Here is a 26,390-nt window from a genome sequence, read left to right on the forward strand (position 1 = left end):
TATATATATATATATATATATATATATATATATATATATATATATATATATATATATATATATATATATATATATATATATATATATATATATATATATATATGGCATGGAGGACCATAACAGCAAGCAGGTGTAAATTAACTTACGGGAATGCACGAACTGAGAACAATGAATATAATGGCGACTGATCCCGTGTGGTCCAGTGGCATCCCGTGTGGTCCAGTGGCATCCCATGTGGTCCAGTGGCATCCCATGTGGTCCAGTGGCATCCCGTGTGGTCTAGTGGCATGTCAAAGGACTTAATCACTGTCACTGTCCTCTGAGCCCTCATGCAGGAGTACAAGAGGGTAGAGGGTGGGGTTAGGTGGCAGGCTCATGTCACAAGGAGAGGTTGCAGCCAGTGGATCGTCAGGTGATGCAGACGTGCTAGGACAGGGAGTTACAGTTTGGGAAGGAGTGCGATGTGTGGGAGTCTGAGGCCGGAGGAAAGTGTCAAGCATTGACTAATGATATGTTCGACGGTTCTGGTGAAGAATGACTCTAGCACACACACTGCAGAGCGTGTCACCAAACTCATTCGTCGCAATTGACTTGTCAGCGTCAGGATGCTCAACATATGACAGCAAGTCATCAATCAGCCTCCTAACGTGACTCAGGCGAGGAATAGTTTGAGTGTCAGCACCGCTTGCGTCATAACTTTCATCATCGTCAGAGTCGTCTGTGTCGTCCTCCCGAGCAATGTAGCCTGACGATGCAGCTGTGATCTCGGTATCAGATAAAAACTGATATCCAGGATAGCCACCATCATCGTCCAACCACTCCCGAACATCATCCACATTCACGGCATCGCCTGATTCACTGAAGCGGGTGTGAAAGTCGTCCACCTCAAAACCAAGGAAATTACATTCTACCTCAGTCCCCCTGAGGAGATGAGACCAAGAATTTTCTATGGTTATGGCTGGTACATCCTTCCAAGCACCGGCCCAGTCGTAAATGGCAGACTTAATGTCATAGCTGCGGAGATTTTTGAGTGTTCGCTTGCCTCGAGTGTCAATGTCAAGCATGTTTTCCTCCTCGTCCTCCAGCACAACCATCACTTCATCAAGGAACCTCCGCCAGTATTGTCTCTTGGCCGATATGATAACACCTTGATCCATTGGTTGAATGAGGGCAGTCGTATTAGGTGGCAAATACATGACCCTGATACGACCGTTCTCTGCAGCCAATTCTGCAGCCGCAGGATGTGCAGGGGCATTATCAAGGAGGAGAAGAGCCCTTACCTTACTGCGAGGTACATTAAGTTCTTTCATTTGAAAACTGATCACCTCCGGGACAAAATGATTGTGGAACCATTCATTGAATATCTTGGTGGTGAACCAAGCCTTCTTTGAATGGAACCACACAACCGGCAGACGATCCATTATCCCACGAAGACAACGAGGCTGCTTTGCCTTGCCAACAACAACAGGCTTCAACCGATGAAGTCCAGTTCCATTGGCACCACACAAAGCAGAAATTCGTTGCTTAGATAACTTACGGCCAGGGATTTTCTTTTCCTCCTTGGAAGCCAGGGTGTTTGTTGGTGTGGAATGGTAAAAGAGGCCAGTTTTGTCAGCATTATAAATTTGACTAAGAAGGAAACCCTCATTCGAAATGAAATCTGAAAAATCCTGACGAAAATCCCCAAGTCCCGATTCATCACAGTCCAACGCCTCGCCACGTGCCTTTCGGTTGGAAAGACCATGGCGACGCTTGAATCGGAAGAGCCAACCTTCGGAAGCCTTGAAGTCCTTCACGCCTTGCAACTGAGCAAACTTCTCAGCTGCATTCAAAACTTCCGTCCCCCTCACTAACACGCCTGCAGAGCGCTTTTGCTTAAACCACGTCAATGTTGCCTCGTCGACTGAAGCAAACCTAGGCTTACTTACAACCTTACGAGGAACATTTTTCGTGGTCTTACACAAATCCAACTGGTATTGCATGATCAGAGCCTTGTCCTTCCTCAAGTCGTATTGGTTGTCGTTGGGCACATCGTAGGTCTGGGCCAGACGGGAGATGGTCCAGCCAGCTTCCATCTTTTCAATGATCTCCCGCTTCTTCTCAAGAGAAAGCACAATTCGCCTCCTCCTTAACGGCGGTGGTGCCATGGTAAGCACTGCAAACACCACACACAGGCAAAGTAATGCCTGGAGAAGGTAGGGCACACACACAAAAGCAATTAACTGGGCCATGGTGAACGTAAACAATGGCGGGCGGGGCACTTGTTGTGTTCTGGTGCGGTACGCCCGGGCAGAGCCTCAGCTTAGAAGCATTGTGCGGGCAATTTGAACGACTTTTGGCGGCGCGCGCCAATTTTTTAAAATTTTTTGGAAAAAATCAAATATTTTTTAAAACTCCCAGATACGGGCGAGATCGGATACGGTGCACCCAGATAACTGAGGGTTTACTGTATTAAAACATAATATGATTGACAGAAATTAATCAACATCTATCTCTACTTGAAAGTAGGTGTACGGACCCTGAAAGTCAAGATCAAGACCAAAATTGCCCATCAAACGTAGCAGCTTGGTGAAAGTTGCCGCCTGCAAACTCAGAACTTACAAGTTGAAGACAATATGAATAAGTAAGATCGCCATTTTGTGTGTTTAACCCCTTCGCTCCGGCAACGCCGACGTCGGCATCCGTTGGCGTCACCTCATGGAAAGGGTTAGTCCTCTTCTAAACCTCTTAATCCTCTTCCATTTCCTCTTAATCCTCTTCTAAACCTCTTAAGAGAAAATGGAAGAGGAATTTAGAGAAGGATTGAGAGGTTTAGAAGAGGATTAACCCTCTTCCATTTCCTCTTTACCCTCTCCATACTGTGACGCCGATGTCTGCGTCACGTATGAAAAGGGTTAACCCCATTCAACCGCAAAAGTTTTTCTCGGGAGATCCCCTGTAATGCAAAAGTCAGTGGAAAATAAACTTTGAAACGGAGAAAAAGTCATCAAAGATGTTTTCCATAAATTTTTCTGGCACACCCTGCTGTGAAATCCGTTTCTTTCTAGGTTGTTACATTTTGCTGTAATTCCATGATTCCCCCAAAGTTCCAACTTTTTACTGGTAGACGTACAGGAAAATTTATTGTTGTTGCTCATTTTATCACGATGGAGTCTTTGACCCAGAAATTTACTGCCTACAGAGCCAAAGTTGTGGTGAAACTTGAAAAATGAATTTGGTATATTTTGTCCTTTTTTTCATTCTGGAATGAATCTCATTGAATGAAAGTTTTAGGAAATCATCCGTATAACTCAACTGTGAAATCAGATTATAATTTGGACTGACTGTTTGGCTGGAACTCCATTTTCCCTCAAAATTCCAACTTTTACTGGTGCAACATACAGGAAAATTTATTGAAGAAAAGTTTCTCAGTTTATCACGATGGAGTCTGAAAAATATAGTTTATAATCTTTGACCCGGAAATTTACTTCCTACAGAGAGCCAACTTTGCAGTGAAACAAAAAATATTTTTGGTAAATTTTTGTGAAACACCAGAATTTTCTCTTTTCTACACTCCCACGCAACCACCGCGTGTAACAAAACACACAGGAAATTTATCCAGACAAGGAAAGGTTCTGCCGGCGCTGGGAATCGAACCCCTGACCAGCGAGACTGGAGAGCCACTCCTTAACCCTTAGATTACAGCGATCGTATATATAAGTGCGCTACCACACACCCCACCCATACGGGGATCATATATATAATCATCACGCTCTACGCTCCCTACGTTTCAAATATACCGCCAGTTCTTGACTCAGAAGAATGGTGGAGGCATCTGGCATCTGTACACACTCCTACGTCTCCAGCGCGTGGCCTACTGAAGGCCACAGATCATTTTCCACTTTTGTTTAGATTACAGGTAACTCTCTGTTTACGCGAGTTTGGTTTACGCGTTTTTGAAATAACGCGGGGTCCAAAATCAAAATAAATGTTTAATTTACACGTTTTTTTCACTTATACGCGATATTTTATGGAGTGGCCACCAGATGTCTCACGCAACTGGACTCACACGGCGCCGCAGCCTCACAGCTGAACTCAGTTCTTCCTGCGCGCCACTTGAACAGCAATACAGTACCCACGCTGCCACGCTACTCAACAATAGGGGTGGGCAGGTACCGGTACCAGTACTGGTACTAATGGTACCAACTATACGGTACGGTACCAGTACCAGACTGCTCGGTACTGGTACCAATACTAGCCAGTCGCTCATGGTGTCCCTCATTTCTTCCTCACACGAGTGAGGCTGAGACTGAGTGCCTGAGTGGATATCTCGGTGATATGGATATTCTCTCTCTCTCTCTCTCTCTCTCTCTCTCCACTGAATGAAGTGAATATTTATTTTTCGATAGAAACCTACCTCTTGTTTGATTTACATTGTTTTTGATTTACACGACCTCTTCAAGGACACAATACTCACGTAAATCGAGAGTTACCTGTACATCTGTCAAGTCTTGTGATGCGTCAAGCTGTTCCTCTGCTTCAGGCGGAAGTAGAGCGCGGGTGAATCAAAGTGACTGTGACTCTGATGACTGCTATGGTAGTGACATTGACAGAGGAGGGAGGGGCAAGTAGAGAGAGAGAGAGAGAGAGAGAGAAAGTGGGGTGCTTCCACACGATGGGTCACGGCCACGAGAATATGCGCAATATTTTGGGCTGTCATAACTTTTTTTGTTATTATTAAGAGAGACCACCATATATATTAGATGAATATATAATCATTGCAAGAAGAAAGACACCATTTCCACCTCTTTTAAATGTCTAAATTTTCCCCGTGCACAGCGTCCAGAGAAATATATTGCCACCCGTACTCTAAGGGTTAAAGTGGTTTGGTCACATGGAGCGAATGGAGGAGAGTAAGATGACCAAAAGGGTGTATGTGAGTGAGATAGAGGGAGGGAATGTTAGAGGACGACCTCCAGTGAAATGGAGAAATGGGGTGCAGGATTATGTCAGGGAGAGGGGTGAAAGAACCTTGAGAAACTTTGAGAAGGCAAGGAGGGAGTGTATGAATAGAGAGAGATGGAAACTCTTCTGCCGTGGCCATCCCCTGGTGGGAGCTCCTTGGACCAGGCGTCGATGAAATGATGATGATGAAAAGTTGTAGAAAATCATCCGTATTACTCAACTGTGAAATCAGATTATTATTTGGACAGACCGTTTGGCTGGAATTCCATGATTCCTCCAAAAAATCCAACATCCGCTTCTCACTCCTCTGAACACTCCTGTGAACAAGATATTGGTTCATCTAGAACATCACGTATATAAGTGGAGGTGTCAAAACTATGCTCAGCACGCACACGACGAGCAGAAACTAAAGGAAGACCAGCGAAACAGATCAGCTGAGGGAACATAATCGCTCAGCAGATGCCATGATGCATAGGCAGGAACTACAGTACCCTCTCGAGTTTCGCGCTATCCGAGTTTCGCGGTTGCCTTAAATTCTTACCATCCCGACTTTCGCGCATTATCACCCCAAGTTTCACGCTGCTTTGACACGTACGGGTCACGTCTACTTACCATCGGCGTCACGTACGCTGCCTTTAAAGGTAGTATCACACTGGATGTTTTCTCCAAACATTGTGGCTATGGTAAGAGAGAGAGAGAGAGAGAGAGAGAGAGAGAACAGGTCGTTTTGAAGCCGCAATTGAAGGCGGCTGCCTTACGATTGGCTGACAGTTCTGAAAACACGCTTGTGATTCTCTGGGAGTCCGATGACGTCATCGCCGACGCTCACCCTATCAGCGGCTTCACTGCCTTAAGGTGGTGTCACAATGGCCGTTTTCGTCCAACCATTGGATCTACGGGCAACGCCCGTACGCCCAACCGGGAGCGAGTTCACGGTTATCCTTAAGCTGGTGTCACACTGGGCTTTTTTCTTCCCACCACCGCGTTGGCGCCACCTAGGGCAACCGGCAACTCCAACTTTTCCTGGTGTGCGTCACACATGGCCAAGGTCGGTTGCCCGTATCCACATCCACAACGTAAACAAAGCACTTGCCCTGTATGAACATGGCGTCTGCTAAAGTAAGGGCTGCTGCAGCTTGTGCTGCCATTACCCAAGTTATGGACTTGTTGCTGCAGTTAAATGGAAGGAAGAAACAGTTGTGGGTGTGGCGTGCCTGTGGTTCCTCCATGACTAATTGTTCTTGGCAAGAAGAGAGCAGTCGTCATTAACACTGTTCTCTTCTTGCCATTGGGTATGTTTGGTTTGTGTGAACCACTCACCAAATAAGTTCTAACACACTCTAGGAAATGGGGAAGCCATTTTTGTTTGTGAGAAACATCTGCCATGGTTCATGATGAGTCAGGTGTGTGCGTGCGTGTGTGTGTGTGTGTCTTTGTTGTTACTCGATCCACGTGTTTATGTGGTCGGAGTCTAGATGGGTGGGTTGTCCGCTCACGCGCAATGGTGACAATGAGAACTGGCACGGAGGAACCACAGGCACGCCACACCCACAACAGCTTCTTCCTTCCATTTAACTGATGCAACAAGTCCATAACTTGGGTAATGGCAGCACAAGCCGCGGCAGCCCTTACCTTAGCAGATGATGCCATGTCGATACAGGCAAGTGCTTTGTTTACATTGAGGATGTGGATACGGGCAACCAACCTTGGCCGTGTGTGACGCACACCCGAAAAAGTTGGATTTGCTGGTTGCCCAAGCTGCTGCCAACGCGGTGGGAAGAAAAAGGACCGGTGAGACACCAGGTTACGGACAACCAACAACTTGCTCCCGGATAGGCGCACGGGCGTTGCCAGTAGCCACAACGGTAGGAGGAAAATGGCCAGTGTGACACTGCCCCAAGGCAGCGAGGCCGCTGACCGGGTGAGCGCCGGCAATGACGTCATCGCACTCCCAGCAAATCACACGTATTTTCAGAGCTCAGCTAATCATAAGGCTTCATCTGTGGCTTTAAAACGACCCGTTTTCTCTCTTCCTGTTTCCTTCCTTTTCCCAAGGTATGTATTTTGAGATAACAAGGGAGTAAAGGAGGGAAAAATGTGAGCTCCGGGGGGCAGCATGAGCCAGTTATAATGGCGCCACCTAAAACAGTTGCCTGCGCCATGACGGGTTCGGGGCCGACCATCAGGCCCAGATGGACAGTCTACCAGCACCATGGCCCACATGTAAAAAAAGAAAAATGAAATCTCCACGGGTCGGAACAGATTAGTGCTTTTTTCAGTGTTTTCAATACCTTGAGTTTCATGATCCTCGAGTTTAGCGCTATACCTTCGGAATGAAGCGAGCACGAAACTCGAGAGGGTACTTTATAGGCTATTTTTAGCATGGAGTGGTGGTATTACCGTGATAAGGGATAAAAGAGGCGCCAGTCTGTCACTTAGCATCGACAGAAACTTAGTTACGCGCGACCATCAAATTCCAGATAGCTTCTTGCTCTCCGGCGCTGGCGTCATGCTCGTTGCCCACGTCTGAAAGAACTACATGACGCCAGCGGCATCATTGTCATTAACCTTTAAAGCGCGGGTGTCAACAATAATCGACAGCTGGTGCCTGGCCTCAAACCGCGGGTGTTGACAATAGTCGACAAGGCATTTTTTGACTTAGCGCGCTTTCAAATTTAATTTGTTTATGCTGAAGTAGAGTAAGCATGACGTTTTCTTTCAAACAATACCCAACTATGCTGCCTTGACTAATTATTGGTCAGTGTATGCCTTGTGTTAGCTTTGAGAAGAGGTTCACTAGACATCCCACCTCTTCTCACCTTCCAGTGAATTTCATCCACAAGATTGATGCCCTTTGACCTCAGCACCTATCAAGGGCATCAGGAAGGCCTGGAAGTTAAGTTTTTTGGGGTGTGTTTCACATAAATTGTATAAAAGTTATGCTTTTTATTACTAAATCATAGAAGGGAAGTCCATTAAGGGTGGAAAACTGTCTATAATAATGTATAATAATGACTCCTATTAGGAGTAGGTAGGAAGACACCTACCGAACGGCCGTGAGCTACTCCCGGTGAGGATATATGGGAAGCGAGGAGGGTGCTGAAGCCCTTCAAAGACCCTTCCCATGTCCTCACTAACCGTTTCCCTTTTGTCTCATCAACACCAGAGAGCAGTTCAGCATGCTCTCTAAAGACAGATCCTCTCTCTATCCACACCACACTACATCCACACAACACACATAGCTTTTCCAAAAATTTAAAATTCAAAATGGCACATAAATGAACTGCCTCAAAGTCCCTGTCTCGGGGGGGGGACCATAAATTCCCATAGGGAGGACTCCCCTTCTGGCTGCCGACTTGAGAGGTGTCCCGATAACTCCTCAAACCTCCTTTTCATCAATTTCTGCAACATTCACAGTCTTAGTTCTAATTTCCATTCTGTGGAACACCATCTCTCCTCCTCTAACCCTCACCTTCTCTTCCTCACTGAAACACAGGTTTCTGAGGCTACTGACAGCAATCTCTACTCTGTTCCCTCCTTCTATCTCTATCCTAAATTTTAATCCAAAGCTGGATGTTGCGCCTACGTGCGCAACGACCTCACTTGCTCTCGTGCCCACGACCTTGACTCTTCTGAATTTTCCACCATCTGGCTAAGACTTCATTGTCATTCTATTACTAAATACATCTGTGCTGTTTATCTCTCACCTAACTCTACTAACTTTGTAAAATTCTTTGACTACTTGAACTCTAAAGTGGAGCACATCTTGACTCACTCTCCCTTCGCTGAAATCTCCATCTTGGGAGATTTCAATGTTCACCACCAGCTTTGGCTTTCATCCTCTTTCACTGACCAGCCTGGGGCGGGATTCATCATACCATTTACTGGACCTCTGTCTGGTAAGTTTCGCGGTATCTCCGCCCACCCAGTAAATCTGCATTCATCAACCACTTTCCGGACCCGTGGTAAGGCCAAAAGTTACTGCGGCTCCGAGCACCCGTAACTGAGTTACCACAGGCGTGGTAAGTGGGTAGACACTACCGCGGCTCATGTTCGGAGGCGATTTTGAGCCTATGTATATTTTTACCTCGTGATGTGCCCTACACCATCAGAAGCAGAAAAGCATGCAGATTTAGGATCTGGGCTTATAAAAGTGATGTGACAAAAAACAGCTGAGTACGAAGGAGTTGAAGAGAAATAAATGCAAGAAAATGTGTACTCCCTATTCATTCAACTCTGATTTTTGTATGTGTATTTACACATTATTGTTACAATTTTATGCTAGTGTGATGCAGAATTTTCTCAGGAAGATGATGGTGGTCTCCATTTTTGTCACAAATGGATGTTGGGGTCAGGAAGTGAGTGAGGTGTGTGTAGTCGTCCGTTTGGGATGAACTGGGCACACCCGTGCACGGCCTCAGGCCGGCTTCACTTGCAGGCTGCACTCTATAGTATGTAAGTCTGTGGAACTGTCCACCCACATGACTTTTCCCTGCTTGTTAAAACACTTCAGAGGGAATAATGTTCTCATCTGTGGCAGTCACCTCCCGTCTCAAGTCTCCAATATTCCTGCTGTGGAGTTTAACATCGTAGAATTTTGCTCTGACCTCCTCCACACTACTCACGAAGCCACTCACGCCATTCACCTCAGCAGCCACAGCTTCCCACGCCCACACCCATTGCTTGGCTGCACCAGTGAGGCATGATGACAATTGCCCCCTAGCCAATTTTGGTTGCGAGGGGTGAGTATGGGCAAACACTAGAATAATACCCACTCTCGTGATAGCGAGGCACGCTGTTGGCGTTAGCGACGGAAAACTATGAAGGTAACATACACAAATGTTCAGAATATAGGCTACATAAGCAAGTATATTTTTAATTCAAGGATAAACATACAAATAACGTGCATTCATTCGTAAAAAAAAACGCATCTAATTGAGGGATTACAAAGCTAATTATTTGTTTTAAGGCAGTATTTACACCTGTACAATACACATGTCTTGATTTTGAAGTCCGTATTAGTAAACAAATGACACGTGAAAGCTGAAATACAGCATCAAAGGTCGCACGTGATTGGCTATCCAGCCCAACCAATCGTTGCTAGGGTGCGAGTTAATGGAGCGTTACCATACCGTTGATGAATCCTGTGTTTGAAAGATGCTGCAGCTCTGGTAGCGCTCCGGTAAATGTGAGAGATACCAAAGGCGTGGCTGGTAAGATATCAATGGTCCAAGCAAGGAGACAATTTTGGCCTGGCTCAGGACGGGCCACACTCGCTACACCCATGGCCTCCTTTTATCTCAGGGAGAGGTGTACTGTGATGACTGTTTGACACTTGCTGGTGAAGTGTCTCAGTCTGGGGGACCTGCAGGAAGGGCACCTCTCCTAGTGTCAGGGTTGGGACGGGAGTCTCTCTCTTTCCCTAATGTTGGGGGAGATGGCGCTCTCCCCGGGACATGATGTAATCAGGCATATGCAGGGGATGTGTCCTCCATCTCCTGTAGGCCCTTTTAGTGGGTAAGTGTAACTCACAATTGCACATTTTCTTTTTTTTCTGCCAAAATTCCATATAATTTTTTTATGTCATTTTAATCAATCGTTTTATAGTTTCTTTGGTGGCAAAAAGTGACAGTGGTAGCTGTGGTGCCATGATGGAATGCCCCAGTCATTCAATCAGTCAATTTTATTGCGAGATGCAAAGTGATGTATTTTTGCATTTTTCTCAATATCCCTTCAGAACAATATATACCATATTTGATGACTTATAAGATGCATGGACTTATAAGATGCACTCCCTAATTTGGTCAGGCATTAAAAAAAAAAAAAAAAAAAACATAATAAATGGGTTTAAACTACGAGTGTCAGCTGAAGATTTTTTGCCCTCATTTGTATCCCTCCCCACCATCAGGTCATTATTAAAGTTTCCTATGTATTCAGATCCTTATTCAACCCCAATACTTTACATTTAAAAAACTTAATATATGCTTGGACCTACCAGAACTGGTCCTTCCTTGAGACTCAAGAGTACTGCTTTGAGACGTAAACAAACATGGTGTAGACAGCAACATCTTTTAATCATCATTCTACATTGTAATTTTAGTTGTTGTAATATTTTAGTACATTTTTTAGATGTAAGGAAGGGTGAAAATAAATTTAATTTGTGCTCAACATCGTATTTTTAGGTGGAATATTTTGTACAATATTCTAACAAAAGAAAGTGTCTTGCGTGTGTGGTCAGGCTTGGTGTACAACCGTCCACTGGTTTGTTTAGGTACAGGCATGGTTAAGCATCGTTGCTTAGTTTTCTTCTTGACTGGTGTTATTTTATATGAAGCAGCGGTATTACTACAGCTATACATTGCTGCTTCTGCCGCAGCCACCCCCTGGAGGGAAGTTCCCGCGAGGGAGCAAGGTGTCAGATATAGATAGATTATACTGCATTGTTACTTTAGAAAAGAATTGACGTTGTTGGTGTAGAAACGATCGCCACCTTGTTTACGTTTGCGGAGAGGTTTGCAGTTTAATTTAAGGGCCCCTACAGCATTAAAACTTCACTCGCCAGTCACTCAAAGCTGAACATATTTTGGAAAAAAGTGTGTCTTATGAGCCATCAAATATGGTAGTTCTTCAGTACAACTTATCCCTTAGATGACGTGTCAGCATAATGCACAAAAACATTCAGACATTGATACTATCAACCTCGAGGAAGCTGATTTAGCGAGAGAGGAGATGTGAAGTTTCCAGTTAAGATTTTGAGTTAAGGATAGACCGAGGATGTTTAGTGTTGAAGAAGGTGACAGCTGACTGTTGTCGAAGAATAGGGGATAGTTGTTTGGAAGATTGTGTCGAGTTGATAGGTGGAGAAATCGAGTTTTTGAGGCATTGAAGGACACAAGGTTCCTTCTGCCCCAATCGGAAATGATAGCAAGGTCTGAGGTTAAGCGTTCTGCAGCCTCCAGTCTGGAGTCGTGTACTTCCTGTTGTGATGGTCTTCTATTGAAAGAAGTTGAATAATGCAGAGTGGAGTTGTCGGCGTATGAGTGGACAGGACAGTTTGTTATAGAAAGAAGATCATTGATGAATAACAGGAAGAGAGTGGGTGATAGGACAGAGCCTTGTGGAACACCACTGCTGATAGGTTTAGGAGAAGAACAGTGACCGTCTACCACCGCAGAGATAGAACAGCCGGAAAGGAAACTGGAGATAAAGGAACAGAGGAAGGGATAGAATCCGAAAGAGGGCAGTTTAGAAAGCAAAGACTGGTACCAGACTCTATTGAAGGCTTTCGATATGTCTAGCACAACAGAGAAAGTTTCACCGAAACGGCTAAGAGAGGATGACCAAGAGTCAGTTAAGAGAGCAAGAAGATCGCCAGTAGAACACCCCTTGCGGAACCCATTCTGGCGATCAGATAGAAGATTAGAAGTGGAAAGGTGCTTTTGAATCTTCCGGTTAAGGATTGATTCAAAAGCTTTAGATAGACAAGAAAGTAAAGCTATAGGGCGGTAGTTTGAGGGATTGGAACGCTCACCCTTCTTAGGCACAGGCTGTACGAAGGCATACTTCCAGCAGGAAGGAAAGGTAGATGTTGATAGGCAGAGATGAAAGAGTTTGACCAGGCAGGGTGTCAGCACAGAAGCACAGTTTTTAAGGACAATAGGAGGCACTCCATCAGGTCCATAAGCCTTCTGAGAGTTGAGGCCAGAGAGGGCATAGAAAACATCATTCTTAAGAATCTTAATAACAGACATGAAAGAGTCAGAAGGGGAATGAGTAGGAGGAATATGCCCAGAATTGTCCAGAGTGGAATTGTTACAGAAAGTTTGAGCGAAGAGTTCAGCCTTAGAGATAGATGAGACGGCAATGCTGCCATCAAGGTTAAGAAGAGGCGGGAAAGAGGAAAAAGTGAAAAATTGGAGGAGATATATTTGGCTAGGTGCCAAAAGTCATGGGAAGAATTAGAGAAAGCAAGGTGTTGACATTTGCTATGGATGAAGGAGTTTTTGGTAAGTTGAAGAATAGATTTGGCACGATTCCGGGCGGAAATATAAAGATCATGGTTAGCAGGAGGCTCTGGTATCTTTTGTAAACTGCCTCTCTATCTTTGATAGCACGAGAACAAGCGTGATTAAACCAAGGCTTTTTAGCATGAGGAGTAGAGAAAGCCTGGGCCTGGGAGAACATGGGCCTGGAATGAAAGTCAGAGGTCTAGAGTGCAGGCAGTGGAAATGAGTTATTTGAGGAGTGCTTGTGGTGTGAGTAGAATGGATGGAATGAGTAATGAAAGAGTGTACGAGTGTTTTGGAATATGTGACAGGGGTGAAGGGAAGAAGTGTGGAGTGGTGGAAGAAGTGAAGCGACAGACTTTAAAGTGGTTTGGCCACATGGAGTGAATGGAGGAGAGTAAGATGACCAGAAGGGTGTATGTGAGTGAGATAGAGGGAGGGAATGCTAGAGGACGACCTCCAGTGAAATGGAGGGATAGGGTGCAAGAGTACGTTAGGGAGAGGGGGTAAAGATCTTTGAGAAACTTTGAGCAGGCAAGGAGGGAGTGTCTGGATAGAGAAAGTTGGAAGCTCTTCTGCTGTGGCCATCCCCTGGTGGGAGCTCCTAGGAGCAGGCGTCGATGAAATGATGATGATGAGTAGAGAAAGTACGTGGAATGTGTGCCTCCATTCCAGAGACAATCACCTCTGTGATGCGCCATCCTCATGTATGTCGTCCCACCGAGCTGAAGGAAAATGCCAGAAGCATCGGTCCAGAGGATGTACAGGAGCGACAGGACAGGATGCAGAAATAAGGTTATGATCAGAGGAGCCCAACAGAGAGAACAGTTTGACAGAGTAAGCAGAAGGGTTAGAGGTAAGGAAGAAGTCTACAGTACCCTCTCGAGTTTCGCGCCATCCGAGTTTCGCGATCCTTGAGTTTCGCGCCATCCGAGTTTTGCGATCCTTGAGTTTCGCGCCATCCGAGTTTTGCGATCCTTGAGTTTCGCGCCATCCGAGTTTTGCGATCCTTGAGTTTCGCGCCATCCGAGTTTTGCGATCCTTGAGTTTCGCGCCATCCGAGTTTTGCGATCCTTGAGTTTCGCGGCTAGTCCTAAATTCTTACCATCCCGACTTTAGCGCATTATCACCCCGAGTTTCGCACTGCTTTGACATGTACAGGTCACGTCTACTTACCATTGGCATCACGCACGCTGCCTTTAAAGGTAGTATCACACTGGACGTTTTCCACCAAACATTATGGCTATGGCAAGAGAGAGAGAGAGAGAGAGAGAGAGAGAGAGAGAGAGAGAGAGAGAGAGGGACTTATTAACACGTTAACCGCGTTTGAACTTCCCGCCGCCTCCTCCCTGTTGCGTTCGGTTCAACTCGGCGCAGCCTCAATACCACTCGAGCCCCCAATTCGAGAGGAGGTGTGTAGCTTGACTCTGGTTATGAGCCCCTCTCGTGTAAGGTGAGATAGAGGATGAAAACAAGGAGAAAGGAGAAGGGTGTGGGGAGGGAGGGTCGAAAGGAGAGTCAGGTCAGGGCTTTTGTCAGGACATGACCTGACTCAGGTCAGGTCAGGTCCATACCTGTCACACACACACAGTAGGTGAAATGAGAAGGATGTGGGGAGGATGAGGCAGAAAGGAAAGTCAGATCAGGACTATGGTCAAAACATGACCTGACTTGTCACACACACACACACACACACACACACACACACACACACAGAAGGGGAAAGAGAATTGTGTGGGGAGGGAGGGTCAGAAAGGAGTCAGATCAGGGCTTTGGTCAGGATATGACCTGACTCAGGTCAAGACATGACCTGACTCTCCCATCTGCCCCTCCTCCCCCCACCCTTCTCATTTCCCTTTCTCTGTGTGTGTGTGTGTGTGTGTGTGTGTGTGTGTGTGTGTGTGTGTGTGTGTGTGTGTGTCGTGACACCTGACTCTCCCTACTGCCCCTCACCCCCACACCCTTCTAATTTCCCCTTATGTGTGTGACGCACACCCGGAAAACTTGCCGGTTGCCCAAGCTGCCGCCAACGCGGTGGGAAGAACAAGGCCCAGTGTGACACCAGCTTACGGACAATCAACAACTTGCTCCCGGATGGGCGTGTGGGTGTTGCCAGTAGCCACAACTGTTAGAGGAAAACGGCCAGTGTGACACCACCTTAAGGCAGTGAGGCCGCTGATTGGGTTAGCACCGGCGATGACGTCATCTGACTCCCAGCAAATCACAAGCATGTTTTCAGAGCTCAGCCAATCATAAGGCTTCATCTGTGGCTTTAAAAAGACCCGTTCTCTCTTCCTGTTTTCTTCCTTTTTCCAAGGTATGTATTTTGAGATAACAAGGGAGTAAAGGAGGAAAAAAAGTGAGCTCCGGGGGGCAGCATGAGCCAGTTATAATGGCGCCACTATAAACAGTTGCCTGTGTCATGACGGGCTCGGGGCCGACCATCAGGCCCAGATGGATAGTCTACCAGCGCTATAGGCCACATGTAAAAAAAAAAATAAATAAATAAATCTCCACGGGTCGGAACAGATAAGGGCTTTTTCAGTGTTCTCAATACCTTAAGTTTCGTGATCCTTGAGTTTAGCGCTATACCTTCGGAACGAAGCGAGCGTGAAACTCGAGAGGGTACTGTAGCATGTTGGGCCGGTCTCCAAGACGGTCGGGAATATGTGTAGAGTGCTGAACCAACTGCTCTAGGTTGTTGAGGAGAGCAAAGTTGTAGGCTTGTTCACCAGGCTGGTCAGTGAACGAGGATGAAAGCCAAAGCTGGTGGTGAACATTGAAATCTCCCAAGATGGAGATTTCAGCGAAGGGAGAGTGAGTCAAGATGTGCTCCACTTTAGAGTTCAAATATTCAAAGAATTTTACAAAGTTAGTAGAGTTAGGTGAGAGATAAACAGCACAGATGTATTTAGTAATAGAATGACAATGAAGTCTTAGCCAGATGGTGGAAAATTCAGAAGAGTCAAGGTCGTGGGCACGAGAGCAAGTGAACTCGTTGCTCATGTAGACGCAACATCCAGCTTTGGATTGAAATTTAGGATAGAGATAGTAGGAGGGAACAGAGTAGAGATTGCTGTCAGTAGCCTCAGAAACCTGTGTTTTTGTGAGGTAGAGAAGGTGAGGTTTAGAGGAGGAGATGGTGTTCCACAATAAAAATTAGAACAAAGACCGCGAATGTTGCAGAAATTGAGAAGAAAAAGGTTCAAGGAGTTATCAAGACATCTCTCAGGTCGGCAGTCAGAAGGGGAGTCCTCCCTCAGGGAATTTGTGGTCCCCTCCCAGGCGGGGACTCTTGAGGCAGTGTTGTTGAACGCCATTTTGAATTTTGAATTTTGGGAAAATGTATGTATTGTGTGAATGTAGTGTGGTGTGGATAGAGAGAGGATCTGTCTCTAGAGAGCATGCTGAACTACTCTCTGGTGTAGATGAGACAATAGGGAAACGGTTAGTGAGGACATGGGAAGGGTCTTTGGAGGTCCTCAGCACCCTCCTCACTACCCATACATACCTCACTGGGAGTGGCTTGCGCCTGTTCGGTAGGTGTCTTCCTGCCTACTCCAGCCGTCTGTATTTCTTCCTTTATAAAAACTGAAGTTCATTCAAGATGGGAGTTATCAGGTCATATTCTCAAACACAATTAATAATTCTTTCACCATTTTTCCTTTCCTTCTCACAGGACCATTGATTTGTGGACATTTCTTTTAATAACTTACCTCTGCCCTTGGCATGCCTCCTGTACTGTGAAAAATAACTCATTGGCTTCATCATAAATTTTCAGGGTGCACAGTGATTGCCTTTGCTGGCTCGGACAAGAAAGTTGAGTGGCTGAAGGAGCTTGGTGCTGACCATGCCTTTAACTACAAGACCACCAGTGTCCATGAGGCCTTGAGCAAGGCTGCACCAAAGGGCATCAACATCTACTTTGACAATGTAAGTTCTGCTGCCTGCTGACCAAAGGTAGATGAAGCTGAGCTTTCTTTCTCGGTGACTGGGAATATCATCAATGCCAAGTGCAAGTATTCCATTTGTTAGGGGTTGAGTTTAGGGTGACTGGCATCATCACAGGGACTTCAGGGCCTTCTTTGATGAAGTGCATCCATGTGTCTTGCATTCCTCCCTCTCTCCCTCCCTCCCTCCTTTCACTCAAACCAGGGCAATGGAACTTTTCTTCCATAGAAGCATAGATGTGGCAATACCCCGTATGTCATGTGCTCAGACCTTGAACTAAGGGCCAAAATCCCCGGAAAAAGACTCGTGGGCTGTCTTAATTGTATCCCGAAGAAAAAAGGATCTTGCTGTTTTAGACATTGGCCGTTTGGGATCCCGCACCGAGATGAAAAGATTTCTAGGCTGAGAGGAGGAAGATGTTGTTTGAATGTACTGATGTAGAGCCTGCAATGGGCAAAGCAGACCCTCCTCATCCTCTCTTCCCACAACTGAGGAAAGACTGTGAAGACGGAACTTTCTAGGGATGGGGTCGAGGGGAGCATCCGCCATATCTTTAACCCTTTTGTTGCGCATGGCGAGGAAGGTGACTATCCCCCCAGGGGCACTATGGCAGCCGAACGGGGGAATCAGGTCTCTTTTAACCTCTATCTCAAAAACAATTCATCCAAACCAAAAACCCCATTGGAAAGAGGAGGCCCAGATCTATAGGAATTGGTTATGTATGCCTCTCCTGTGAACGTACAGGCACATTCAGGAGGTGTTGCTTGTGAACACTTACGTCAGTGCGTGTACGACGGTCAGTCATATTGAGGGAACTGCAGAGATCTCTTAATGGGTTGCTGGCAAGGTAGTATTGCCAACTGCAAAATTTTGCAACTATTTGGTCAAAGAATCAGTCAGGTAATAGGTGAAGCTATGCAAAAATGCTGCTATAGAACAAGAACATCCACCAGTTACTCGTCCGTAGATTTTCCGCTCTAGGCTGATATGATTTTCCACCAAATTTAGTGGAGAACGCACTTGATTGGCAATGCTGCGGGATGAGAAATATTGTTGGAACACTCTCATACGCGGGAGATTTGAGTGCGACTGGAGCTCACTGCAAGCGTTTAGCACCACCAGCAAATGCACTACTGGTCGTGGCGAGCATTCAGCAATGAAAGGGGTAATTATTAGCTATGATCCTGATTATATTCATGTGAAATCATGTGAATTCATGGTGAAGTAATATACGCTTACTTTCAGATCTATAAGTCGATACATAATAGCAGGAAAAAATAAAATGTAATTTTTAAAAAAACTCAACTCTCAATTTCTCTCTCATCTAATGACCTACGTTGCTGAAAAAATACCATAAAAACTTAAAGCAGAATCCAAATGATTCATCATGGAAAATTTTTCAATTTGTTTTTGTTAAATGATGAGAATTTTTTTCAATTTTATTGGTGTATCTAACAATATTTTTTTTTTCTGACAATTGTCCCTTAATTGAAAAGAAAACTCAGGATCAAAAACTAACACTTCAGCTCTTCTTTCCAATGATGTATTGTTCATAAAAATCTGTCAAATAGCGAAGTTATTGCAGAAAAACTGAAACTACAGTAAACCCCGCTTAAGTCAGACCCGAATAAGCCGAATATCGGATAAGTCGGACACTTTCAGGATCTTTTTTTTTCTTTTTTTTTCCCATTCTATCTTGAGTGCACCGGTAGGCATTTTTTGCCCGTTGATTGAGTAATTTTAAGCCACTCGGCTTATGTACTGGCTAAAATACCCCTGGGCTGCGTTTGAGAGAGCGACTCGGGCTGCACGGACAGATCCGTGTGCTCTCAAACCTGTGACGCCGCAGCCTGGATTCCCAATCCGGACTTCTCGCTGCAGCTCAGTTTGGAGAGGTGGGGCGCCTCCGTGCTGTGATGACGTCATCAGAAAATATGGCGGCCTAAACAAACACATATAAGTGCTTCCTTTGAATTTCACCTCGGTGTGCCACAATAACCACTGCAGCTTCCTTTTCATCCTCTGTTGCAAGGAGCTCGTCGGCCAGAACAGCTAGTGATGAATGTTTGAACGTGCAAGATCATCACCGAACGCCATTTTGCTGCCAGAACAGCTAGAGAGAGAGAAGCGGACGCCATTTTCCTGCCAGTGAGACGTCATTACCATAGCAACGACGAGGCTTAACTGAGAGGCGCACAAAAGCATTTGATAGAGGGGTCCAGTTGGTCTGGGCGCCCGGGGCGACCCGATTCCATTTCTCAAATGCACCGCTGATAGCTCTTACATCGTCCGAGTCATTTGAGGAGTTGTCCGAGCCGTTGGAGACGCGAAACGGGAGCCAAGCCGGCAGTGCCGGCGCCAAGATCGGTGTTTACACAGCTGACTTAGCAAGTGCGTGGCAGTGTCTCCCTCAGCTTTTGCTTGCTCTGTAGCCCTTATTGTTGCCTTTGTACAGTACCCTCTCGAGTTTCGCGCTATCCGAGTTTCGCGATCATTGAGTTTAGCGCTTAGTCCTAAATTCTTACCATCACGACTTTCACGCATTACCGCCCCGAGTTTCACGCTCCTTTGACATGTACAGGTCACGTCTGCCTACCGTCGGCATCATGCGTGCTGCCTTAAAAGGCGGTGTCCAACCCTTGGGGCTATGGACAACCACGGTTGCCCGTATGCCCAACCGGGAGGGAGTTGTTGGTTGTCCGTATGATTGGAAAACGGTTGTGAATACGAGCGTGGGTATGTGGGTACCTCACGGCTGCATGTAAACAAACAGACGACGGCAGGGCTGAGGAGTGAGGAGCAGTGGAAGATGGCCCACCAAGAGACTCGTAAAATGGACTGGCAGAACTGCTTTGCTTACTGCTTGATTAACAGGATAAGAGAACACCCCGTGCTGGGGAACCACAGTCCAAAAAACTTTTTTCTCGAGTATGAAAATTGTAGATCTCCCAGTGATGTTTTCCTCTTCTTCTTCTTCTTTTGACCTATAATGCATGGCAGCGACGGTGAAAGGTCACAGTGGAAAATAGCAAAAGGGCATAGAAAACCAAAATCAGGGAAAGAAAAGAACAGAAAAACACCAAAGTTCAGGGTGAGGTGTATCAGTGCGCACTGTGGGGTAAATAAGGGCCGCTTTCACAGTCACTGTTTTGATCGTTACCAATGGCAGCGATCGACGCTATAGTTTTCCACGTGAAACTGGCCGATGGGGTAGTGGTGGCTGCAGAGAAAGCGACAGGTATTGAGAGTGTGTGGTAAGGTGCGGGGCGAGGCTAACCCCGCATCCGCCACGAGGTGCCGTTGTAAAGGCAATACCTCCGACACCATCACATCACAGCACTACCCATCGGCCAGTTTCACGTGGAAATACTGGAGCGGCGATCGCTGCCATTGGTAACGATCAATACAAACAAAATGACTGTGAAAGCGGCCCTAAGTGCATGTCGTGAAGCATAAAAGTGTGGAGAAGGAGGACCTAAGATGCGATACAAAGCATTACAGGTCAAAAGAAGAAGAAGAAGAAGGTCCACTATACACTGGCCGGTGTTGCGAGAAATATCTCCCCGCTGAAATTAGTCATTCTGCCGTCCACCACGCATGCGCGCTGTGGGAATACACAGCATTAAAAGTGTTAATTTGCCTGGATTTCTTCTTTTTTTGTCCGCTTGTGGTCTTCGTGAGCGCTGAGGGAAATATGGAGGCAGTAAGCAAGTTGAACCTCTCTGCGAGCTATCTTGCGATTGCGGCGTCAGTTTACGTTCAATAGGCATTGAAAAGTCAATCATGATGTTAGTGATTTGATGATATATAAGAGAAAGAGTTAGCAGATTATACCATAACACACAGAAAACTACCAGAAGCTACAGGTTTGTCCAACTGTACCACGGGTGACATGAGCAACCACCCTTACATTAGCAGACGACACCACGTGGATCACAAGCGTGTATTCAGAGCTGCCAGCCAATTGTAAGGCAGCCGCCTGCAACTGTGGCTTCAGAACGACCTGTTCTCACTTCCCATTTTCTGCCTATTACCAAGGTACGCATTTTGAGATAACAAGAGAGTAAAGTCGAAAAAATTGTGATAACAAGGGAGTCAAGTCGACAAAAAAAAGTATTTTTTTTCCACGGGCCGGAACCAATAAGCATTTTTTCATGTATTTCAATACCTCGAATTTCGCGATCCTCGAGTTTAGCGCTATACCTTCAGAATGAAGCAAGCGCGAAACTCGAGAGGGTACTGTAATTTTACTATGGTTTCTAAGGGCAAGGCTGTGTCTTCCACGTCAGTTAGGAAGCTGAAGATGCTGTCGGTGGCAGACAAAATGGCTGTTATACAGGACCATGAGGTGTGAGCCGTTCCGAGCTCATGGTGCGGTACATGTGTGTGTGTGTGTGTGTGTGTGTAAGCCTCGTGTGTATGTGTGTGCGCACGCCATGTATGTAGTACCTATTTACGTAATGCATTACACAGACCATTTCAACTGTTAGTGGTAACAGGTGTGCAAAATGTGAAAATAAAAATCCCTCGGGTAACTCGTATTTTCGGATAACTTGGATTGGCCTTCCCCCAATTGGTCCGACTTATGTTAGGTATACTGTAATCCCATTTTCTAAATAGGAGAGTTAAAGTCTGCGGGGACTTAAAGAGTTCGCCCTTTAAACCTAGATGCCTTCCCGGTTGGTATTCTTTGCTGAATTCCAGTTTTTTTTCTTTGATTTGAAGGACTTCGCGTGTCTTGGAAATCCTGGTCACGAGCCGACGTGCGATAACTATCTCTGGCTCCTCTGGGGTGACTGATGTATGTGTCAGCTCTGCTGCCTCCAAGGCCATCGCAGATGCTAGTTTACCTCAAGATGCCACATGAATATTATTTTAGGCCATTTTCCATGCTGAAACATGATGATGTATGCACCTGTGTATGAATAAAGCTTTTTTTTCCCAGCCTATAGTGCCGGTAGGCTTCATCAGAGAAACTATATTAACACAGTCAAAAACATCCCAAATGAACACCACTGAGTGCCAGGATTCGAACCCGGGCCTTCTGACTAGAAGTCAGGGCAGCATACCAACCAGACCACCGATGGACTAAAAGGTTACCGCGCCAGAGGCCACTTCTGCGGCCATTAACTGACGCCCCAGCCCCGCACTGTGGACATGAAGGTGAAGGGAACCCCGCCCACACCCGTGACTGACGGAAACGCTTTTAATCAAACCCTCATGGCACATACAGTGGGTTACCTTCACCTTCGTGTCCACAGTGCGGGGCTGGGGTGTCAGTTAATGGCCGCAGAAGTGGCCTCTGGCGTGGTAACCTTTTAGCCCATCGGTGGTCTGGTTGGTATGCTGCCCTGACTTCTAGTCAGAAGGCCCGGGTTCGAATCCTGGCACTCAGTGGTGTTCATTTGGGCCGGTAGGCTTTCTTGAGGTGCCTGGATGATAGTTGGCCCCACCCGTCATGGCACAGGCAAGTGTTTTATAGTGATATGAGTGATGAGTGGAAGAGGGCGGGGGAGGGAGGAATTCAGCCAAAGCTCTGTCATTTTTGCTTATTTCTTTATAATATTCTGCCGCAAGCTAGCTGAGTCGTGTACGAAGAGGAGATATCTCAGCAATATTTTGTAGCTCCATTGTGTAATTCTGTACAACGCTGTATGGCTGAAGGGTCAACCTAACACAGGGATGGGGTGAGGCCATGAGAATGCTGCTCTATTCATGGTGGGACATTTAAATAATATTTATTTTATTATTAATGTAAATTATGACATGACCAATTTGACTCATGACCAGCCTGTTGGAACTAAACCCCACTTAACTTGAGGGCTACCTGTACAGGTATAAGGCATGTGTAAGTTTATCCCCTAATCTTGAGCTCAAAATAGCTTCTGATACTTGCCTTGTCCAAGAGTGTACATGGACCTTGTGACAACCACGGGCTCAGATCAACTCACCACAGTGGAGTCTTTCTTTTTCCAGGTTGGAGGGCTGTTCACTGCTGAGGCCTTGTCGCACATGACAGAGTATGGTCATGTGTCTCTGTGTGGCGCCATCTCCACCTACAATGATGAAAGCAAGGACATTGGGAAGCCCGTCCTCACAAGTAGGTCTTATTTTCTTTCATGTCTGTCACATCTGTGTTACTGGCAAATATTTTTCCTTGTACAGTAGAATCTTGAATCTCGATCCTAATTGGGACCGAAAATACTGACAGAGATTCGAAATATCAAGATGCGAAGTTAACTTCTTATGGGGAAAAATGCAATTGGGACCAAAGCCTTGCCAACTAACCTATATCGACTATATTAACTTTCAAGCTTACACCTAAAGTATCACACACTATACATTACACTCTTGGGTTGTATAATCAAAATAAAGTCAGAGGAGATGCTGAGTGCAACTGTGTGAGAGCTGGACTGCAGGTGTCATCTGCTACAACCCACCTCAACCTCTAGATCAGGCAGATCAGGATCTGGATCACCTAGATCATGAGAATCAAGGGGCCGGTTTCATCAAAGGTCCCAATTCCTTGGAAGTGGGGTGAAGGAGTCCCACCTGTGGTTGGGACTCCTTGAGACCACCAAACTCCTTGAGACCACTTCCAAGGACTTGGGACTTTTGATGAAACTGGCCCCAGATCTCAGTGGTAAATAGAACACGGGTTCTCCAGCCAGATCAGTGATCTAAAACGGATCCTTGTAAATAGAAGAGGTCTTATGTAAACAACCTTGACCACACGCTGGGTTTGAACACCTGACGGGTGGCTGCTGCTGCTGCTGATGATGAGTGTCTGTGGCATAGCCTTTGTATCGGTGCCACCTAAACGGTATTTTTATTAGGGCTTGTAATTCACCTCTTGGTCTGCTGCGGGTCTCTCTCGAGACAGCCAGCCGTTCCTCTACGGAAGAACACAGAGCTCGTAGTACCAATCTTAGGGTAGGACTGAGACCACTCACACACAACACACTGCGACAACGAGATCACAACTCCTTGCCTGACATCGCGTACCTACTCACTGCTAGGTGAACAGGGCTACACGTGAAAGAAGATAAACCCAACTTATCTTCACCCGGCCAGGGTGAGCCAGACGCTCTACCCCTGAGCTACCGGGCCGGTGTGTGGCTGTGTTTATTATGGGTTTAGGCTTTTCAATTTGCTAATTCTTATTTTCCACATGTTGTATAAGACTTCTTTCTTTTCTTCCATCTCTTCTTTTTCAAAAGGTGGGAGAGCAATCGAAAAAAACAGCGATTGAGATTCGTGTAATTTGATCGAGATATGTGAATCGTGGGTTCTTGAAGGTGCATTCGAGATGCGAAATATCGAGATGAGATTGATCGAGATTCGTGACTTTACTGTACAGTTAAACCTCCAGTAACCAGCAGCCGCAGGGATTCAGAGGTGCCAGATAAGCGAAAATTCCAGACACTTGCGGTATACTCCCAAAGTTCCCCATGAAATTTAATTGAACTAAACATGTTTACACAGGTACTATACACTCAGAAATGGATCTCCTGATTGTAAGTATGTACAATAACATTGTACATACTTACCAGACACTGAGCCGTTAGGCAAGCAACGCTGTGCAACGCCACCAACAGTCCAGTAGCAGGACTGCCAACAAGTCTTGACAAAATGGCCAGCCAAATACTGGAACCAAACTCCCTGCCGGGCGGGGAGACACTTTGTTACCAAGGAAATGTCACAGCCAATGAACATGGCCATTGTCACCTCTGTTGCAATTGGACGCAGGGCAGCCCCGTGTATAGTTGACCCGTTCGCGACACCACAACTTCTGGTTGGGTTTATATGTCCAACGGAACAGTGGACAGCTGAGTGCAACAAAGGTGGCGTCCCACACACAGCTCCCTCAGTATTCTCTCAGCTGCTCTCACAGGTGACCCTCTGCTGGAAACAGTAATCATAGCTGATCAAAACATTCATAGAAACAGGAAGATGCAGCAATGGTAACACTGGCTATACTCATCATCTACAATGACCCCATTGTTTACATTGTCTGGCTGACCACTCATTCCCCCTGTGTAGCGGCTCAGTCTTGGTCTTGGTTCAGGTACCCTGCCAACGCTGCCATCTTGGCAAAATTTGAGAGCGCCGCCACTGTCGCAAAGGCAATCCCACGCCTGCTTTTAGAGCACCGGCAATGCTGCACAATGCTGCTTGGCTAATGGCTCAACTGTATGCTGGGCAGGCCTACTTTGGAGGTGATGGAAATGAGGCATATTTCAAATCAGGTATTTCAAAACTGGCATCAGTTAGATATTCATAATTTTTCAACAATTTGTATTAGAATTTTTCCACTCTTTGACCAGCCAAGTTTTTGATGGATTCATAAGGTTTCCAGATACCCAGGGGGTGGATGGTTGGGGTTTTATTGTATGATGCAAACCAGTGGACGAGTGTAGCCGTCATCAGTGACGGATGCAGGCCAGAGCCTACGGGACCCTGCACCTCGAAGGAGGAAGGACCTCCTTGCCCCTCCTTTTATTTTAGGGATGGCCGGGGAGGTGCAGAAGCAGGACCGGGCTCCTAGAACGTCTAGAGCCTCTTGGATGGTAACCAACTGCTCTACCTATCTGATGAGTTCAGAAGTCTGAGTGTGGATACAGTGAGACTTTCTGAGATGAGGAGGCCTGGCAGTGGTGAGATCAGTGTGGGGTAAGGTATACCTACTTCTGGTCAGGCATGAGTAATGGTGCCCATCTTAAGGGAGTTGTTATAGGCATCTCCAGCCAACTGCAACCACTGGGGAGGCTGTGGCCGAGTAGTTAGCATGCTGGAGTGGTGAGTCTGAGGACCTAGCAAGTACTAGGTTCGAGTCCCCACCGAAACATGGATTTTTCAAGTCACCGCCAAGAGATGGAGAATTACCCACATGCTGTCCACGTCTTCAATCAACCCTAACTTCAGCGGCCACATGCTGTTCGCATCTTCAATCGGCGACTTCGGTCAAGAGGATCAGCGGGGGGCAGCATGGGCTAAGCAAGAGTCACACGTCACAGCAGCCACTATAAATGAAATTAGCCTGTGCTACTAATGGGCTGGGGCCATCCATAAGGCCCCTCAAGAAAGTCTACTGGTGCTGCAGGCAGCTCGCACACACAACACATACACAAAAAAAATGTGGCTCAGATTACTCTGGTTGACGAGTGTATAATGCTAGTGAGGCCAAAGCACACACTGGGCCTCATGTCTCCTGTTGCTGTTTATGCTCCCACCAAAATGTGTGAAACTGATGAGGAGGTGTTCTACGCCAAACTCAACTCAATGTTAGACCAATGCCGCCCTCGGGACACACTCATTGTTCTGGGTGGCTTCAATGCTTCTGCTGGCACTGACAGGGTTGGCTACAAGCTATGTGTTGGTCCCCATGGATCTGGTACCAGGAACACCAACAGCTTTCTCCTCCTGAATTTTACTTGATCCGAGATGTTGAGAGTTGCAGGTTCCTGGTACCAGAGACCAGACCTGCAC

The 26,390-nt window shown here is 46.2% G+C and overlaps 1 pseudogene; it reads left to right on the plus strand.

Moving 5' to 3' along the window:
- Window positions 1–26,390, plus strand: part of LOC126982387 (prostaglandin reductase 1-like) — a 168,087-nt pseudogene that overhangs the window by 100,906 nt on the left and 40,791 nt on the right.

Source organism: Eriocheir sinensis, chromosome 50 (genome assembly GCF_024679095.1).
Source record: "Eriocheir sinensis breed Jianghai 21 chromosome 50, ASM2467909v1, whole genome shotgun sequence".
Lineage (NCBI taxonomy): Eukaryota > Metazoa > Arthropoda > Malacostraca > Decapoda > Varunidae > Eriocheir > Eriocheir sinensis.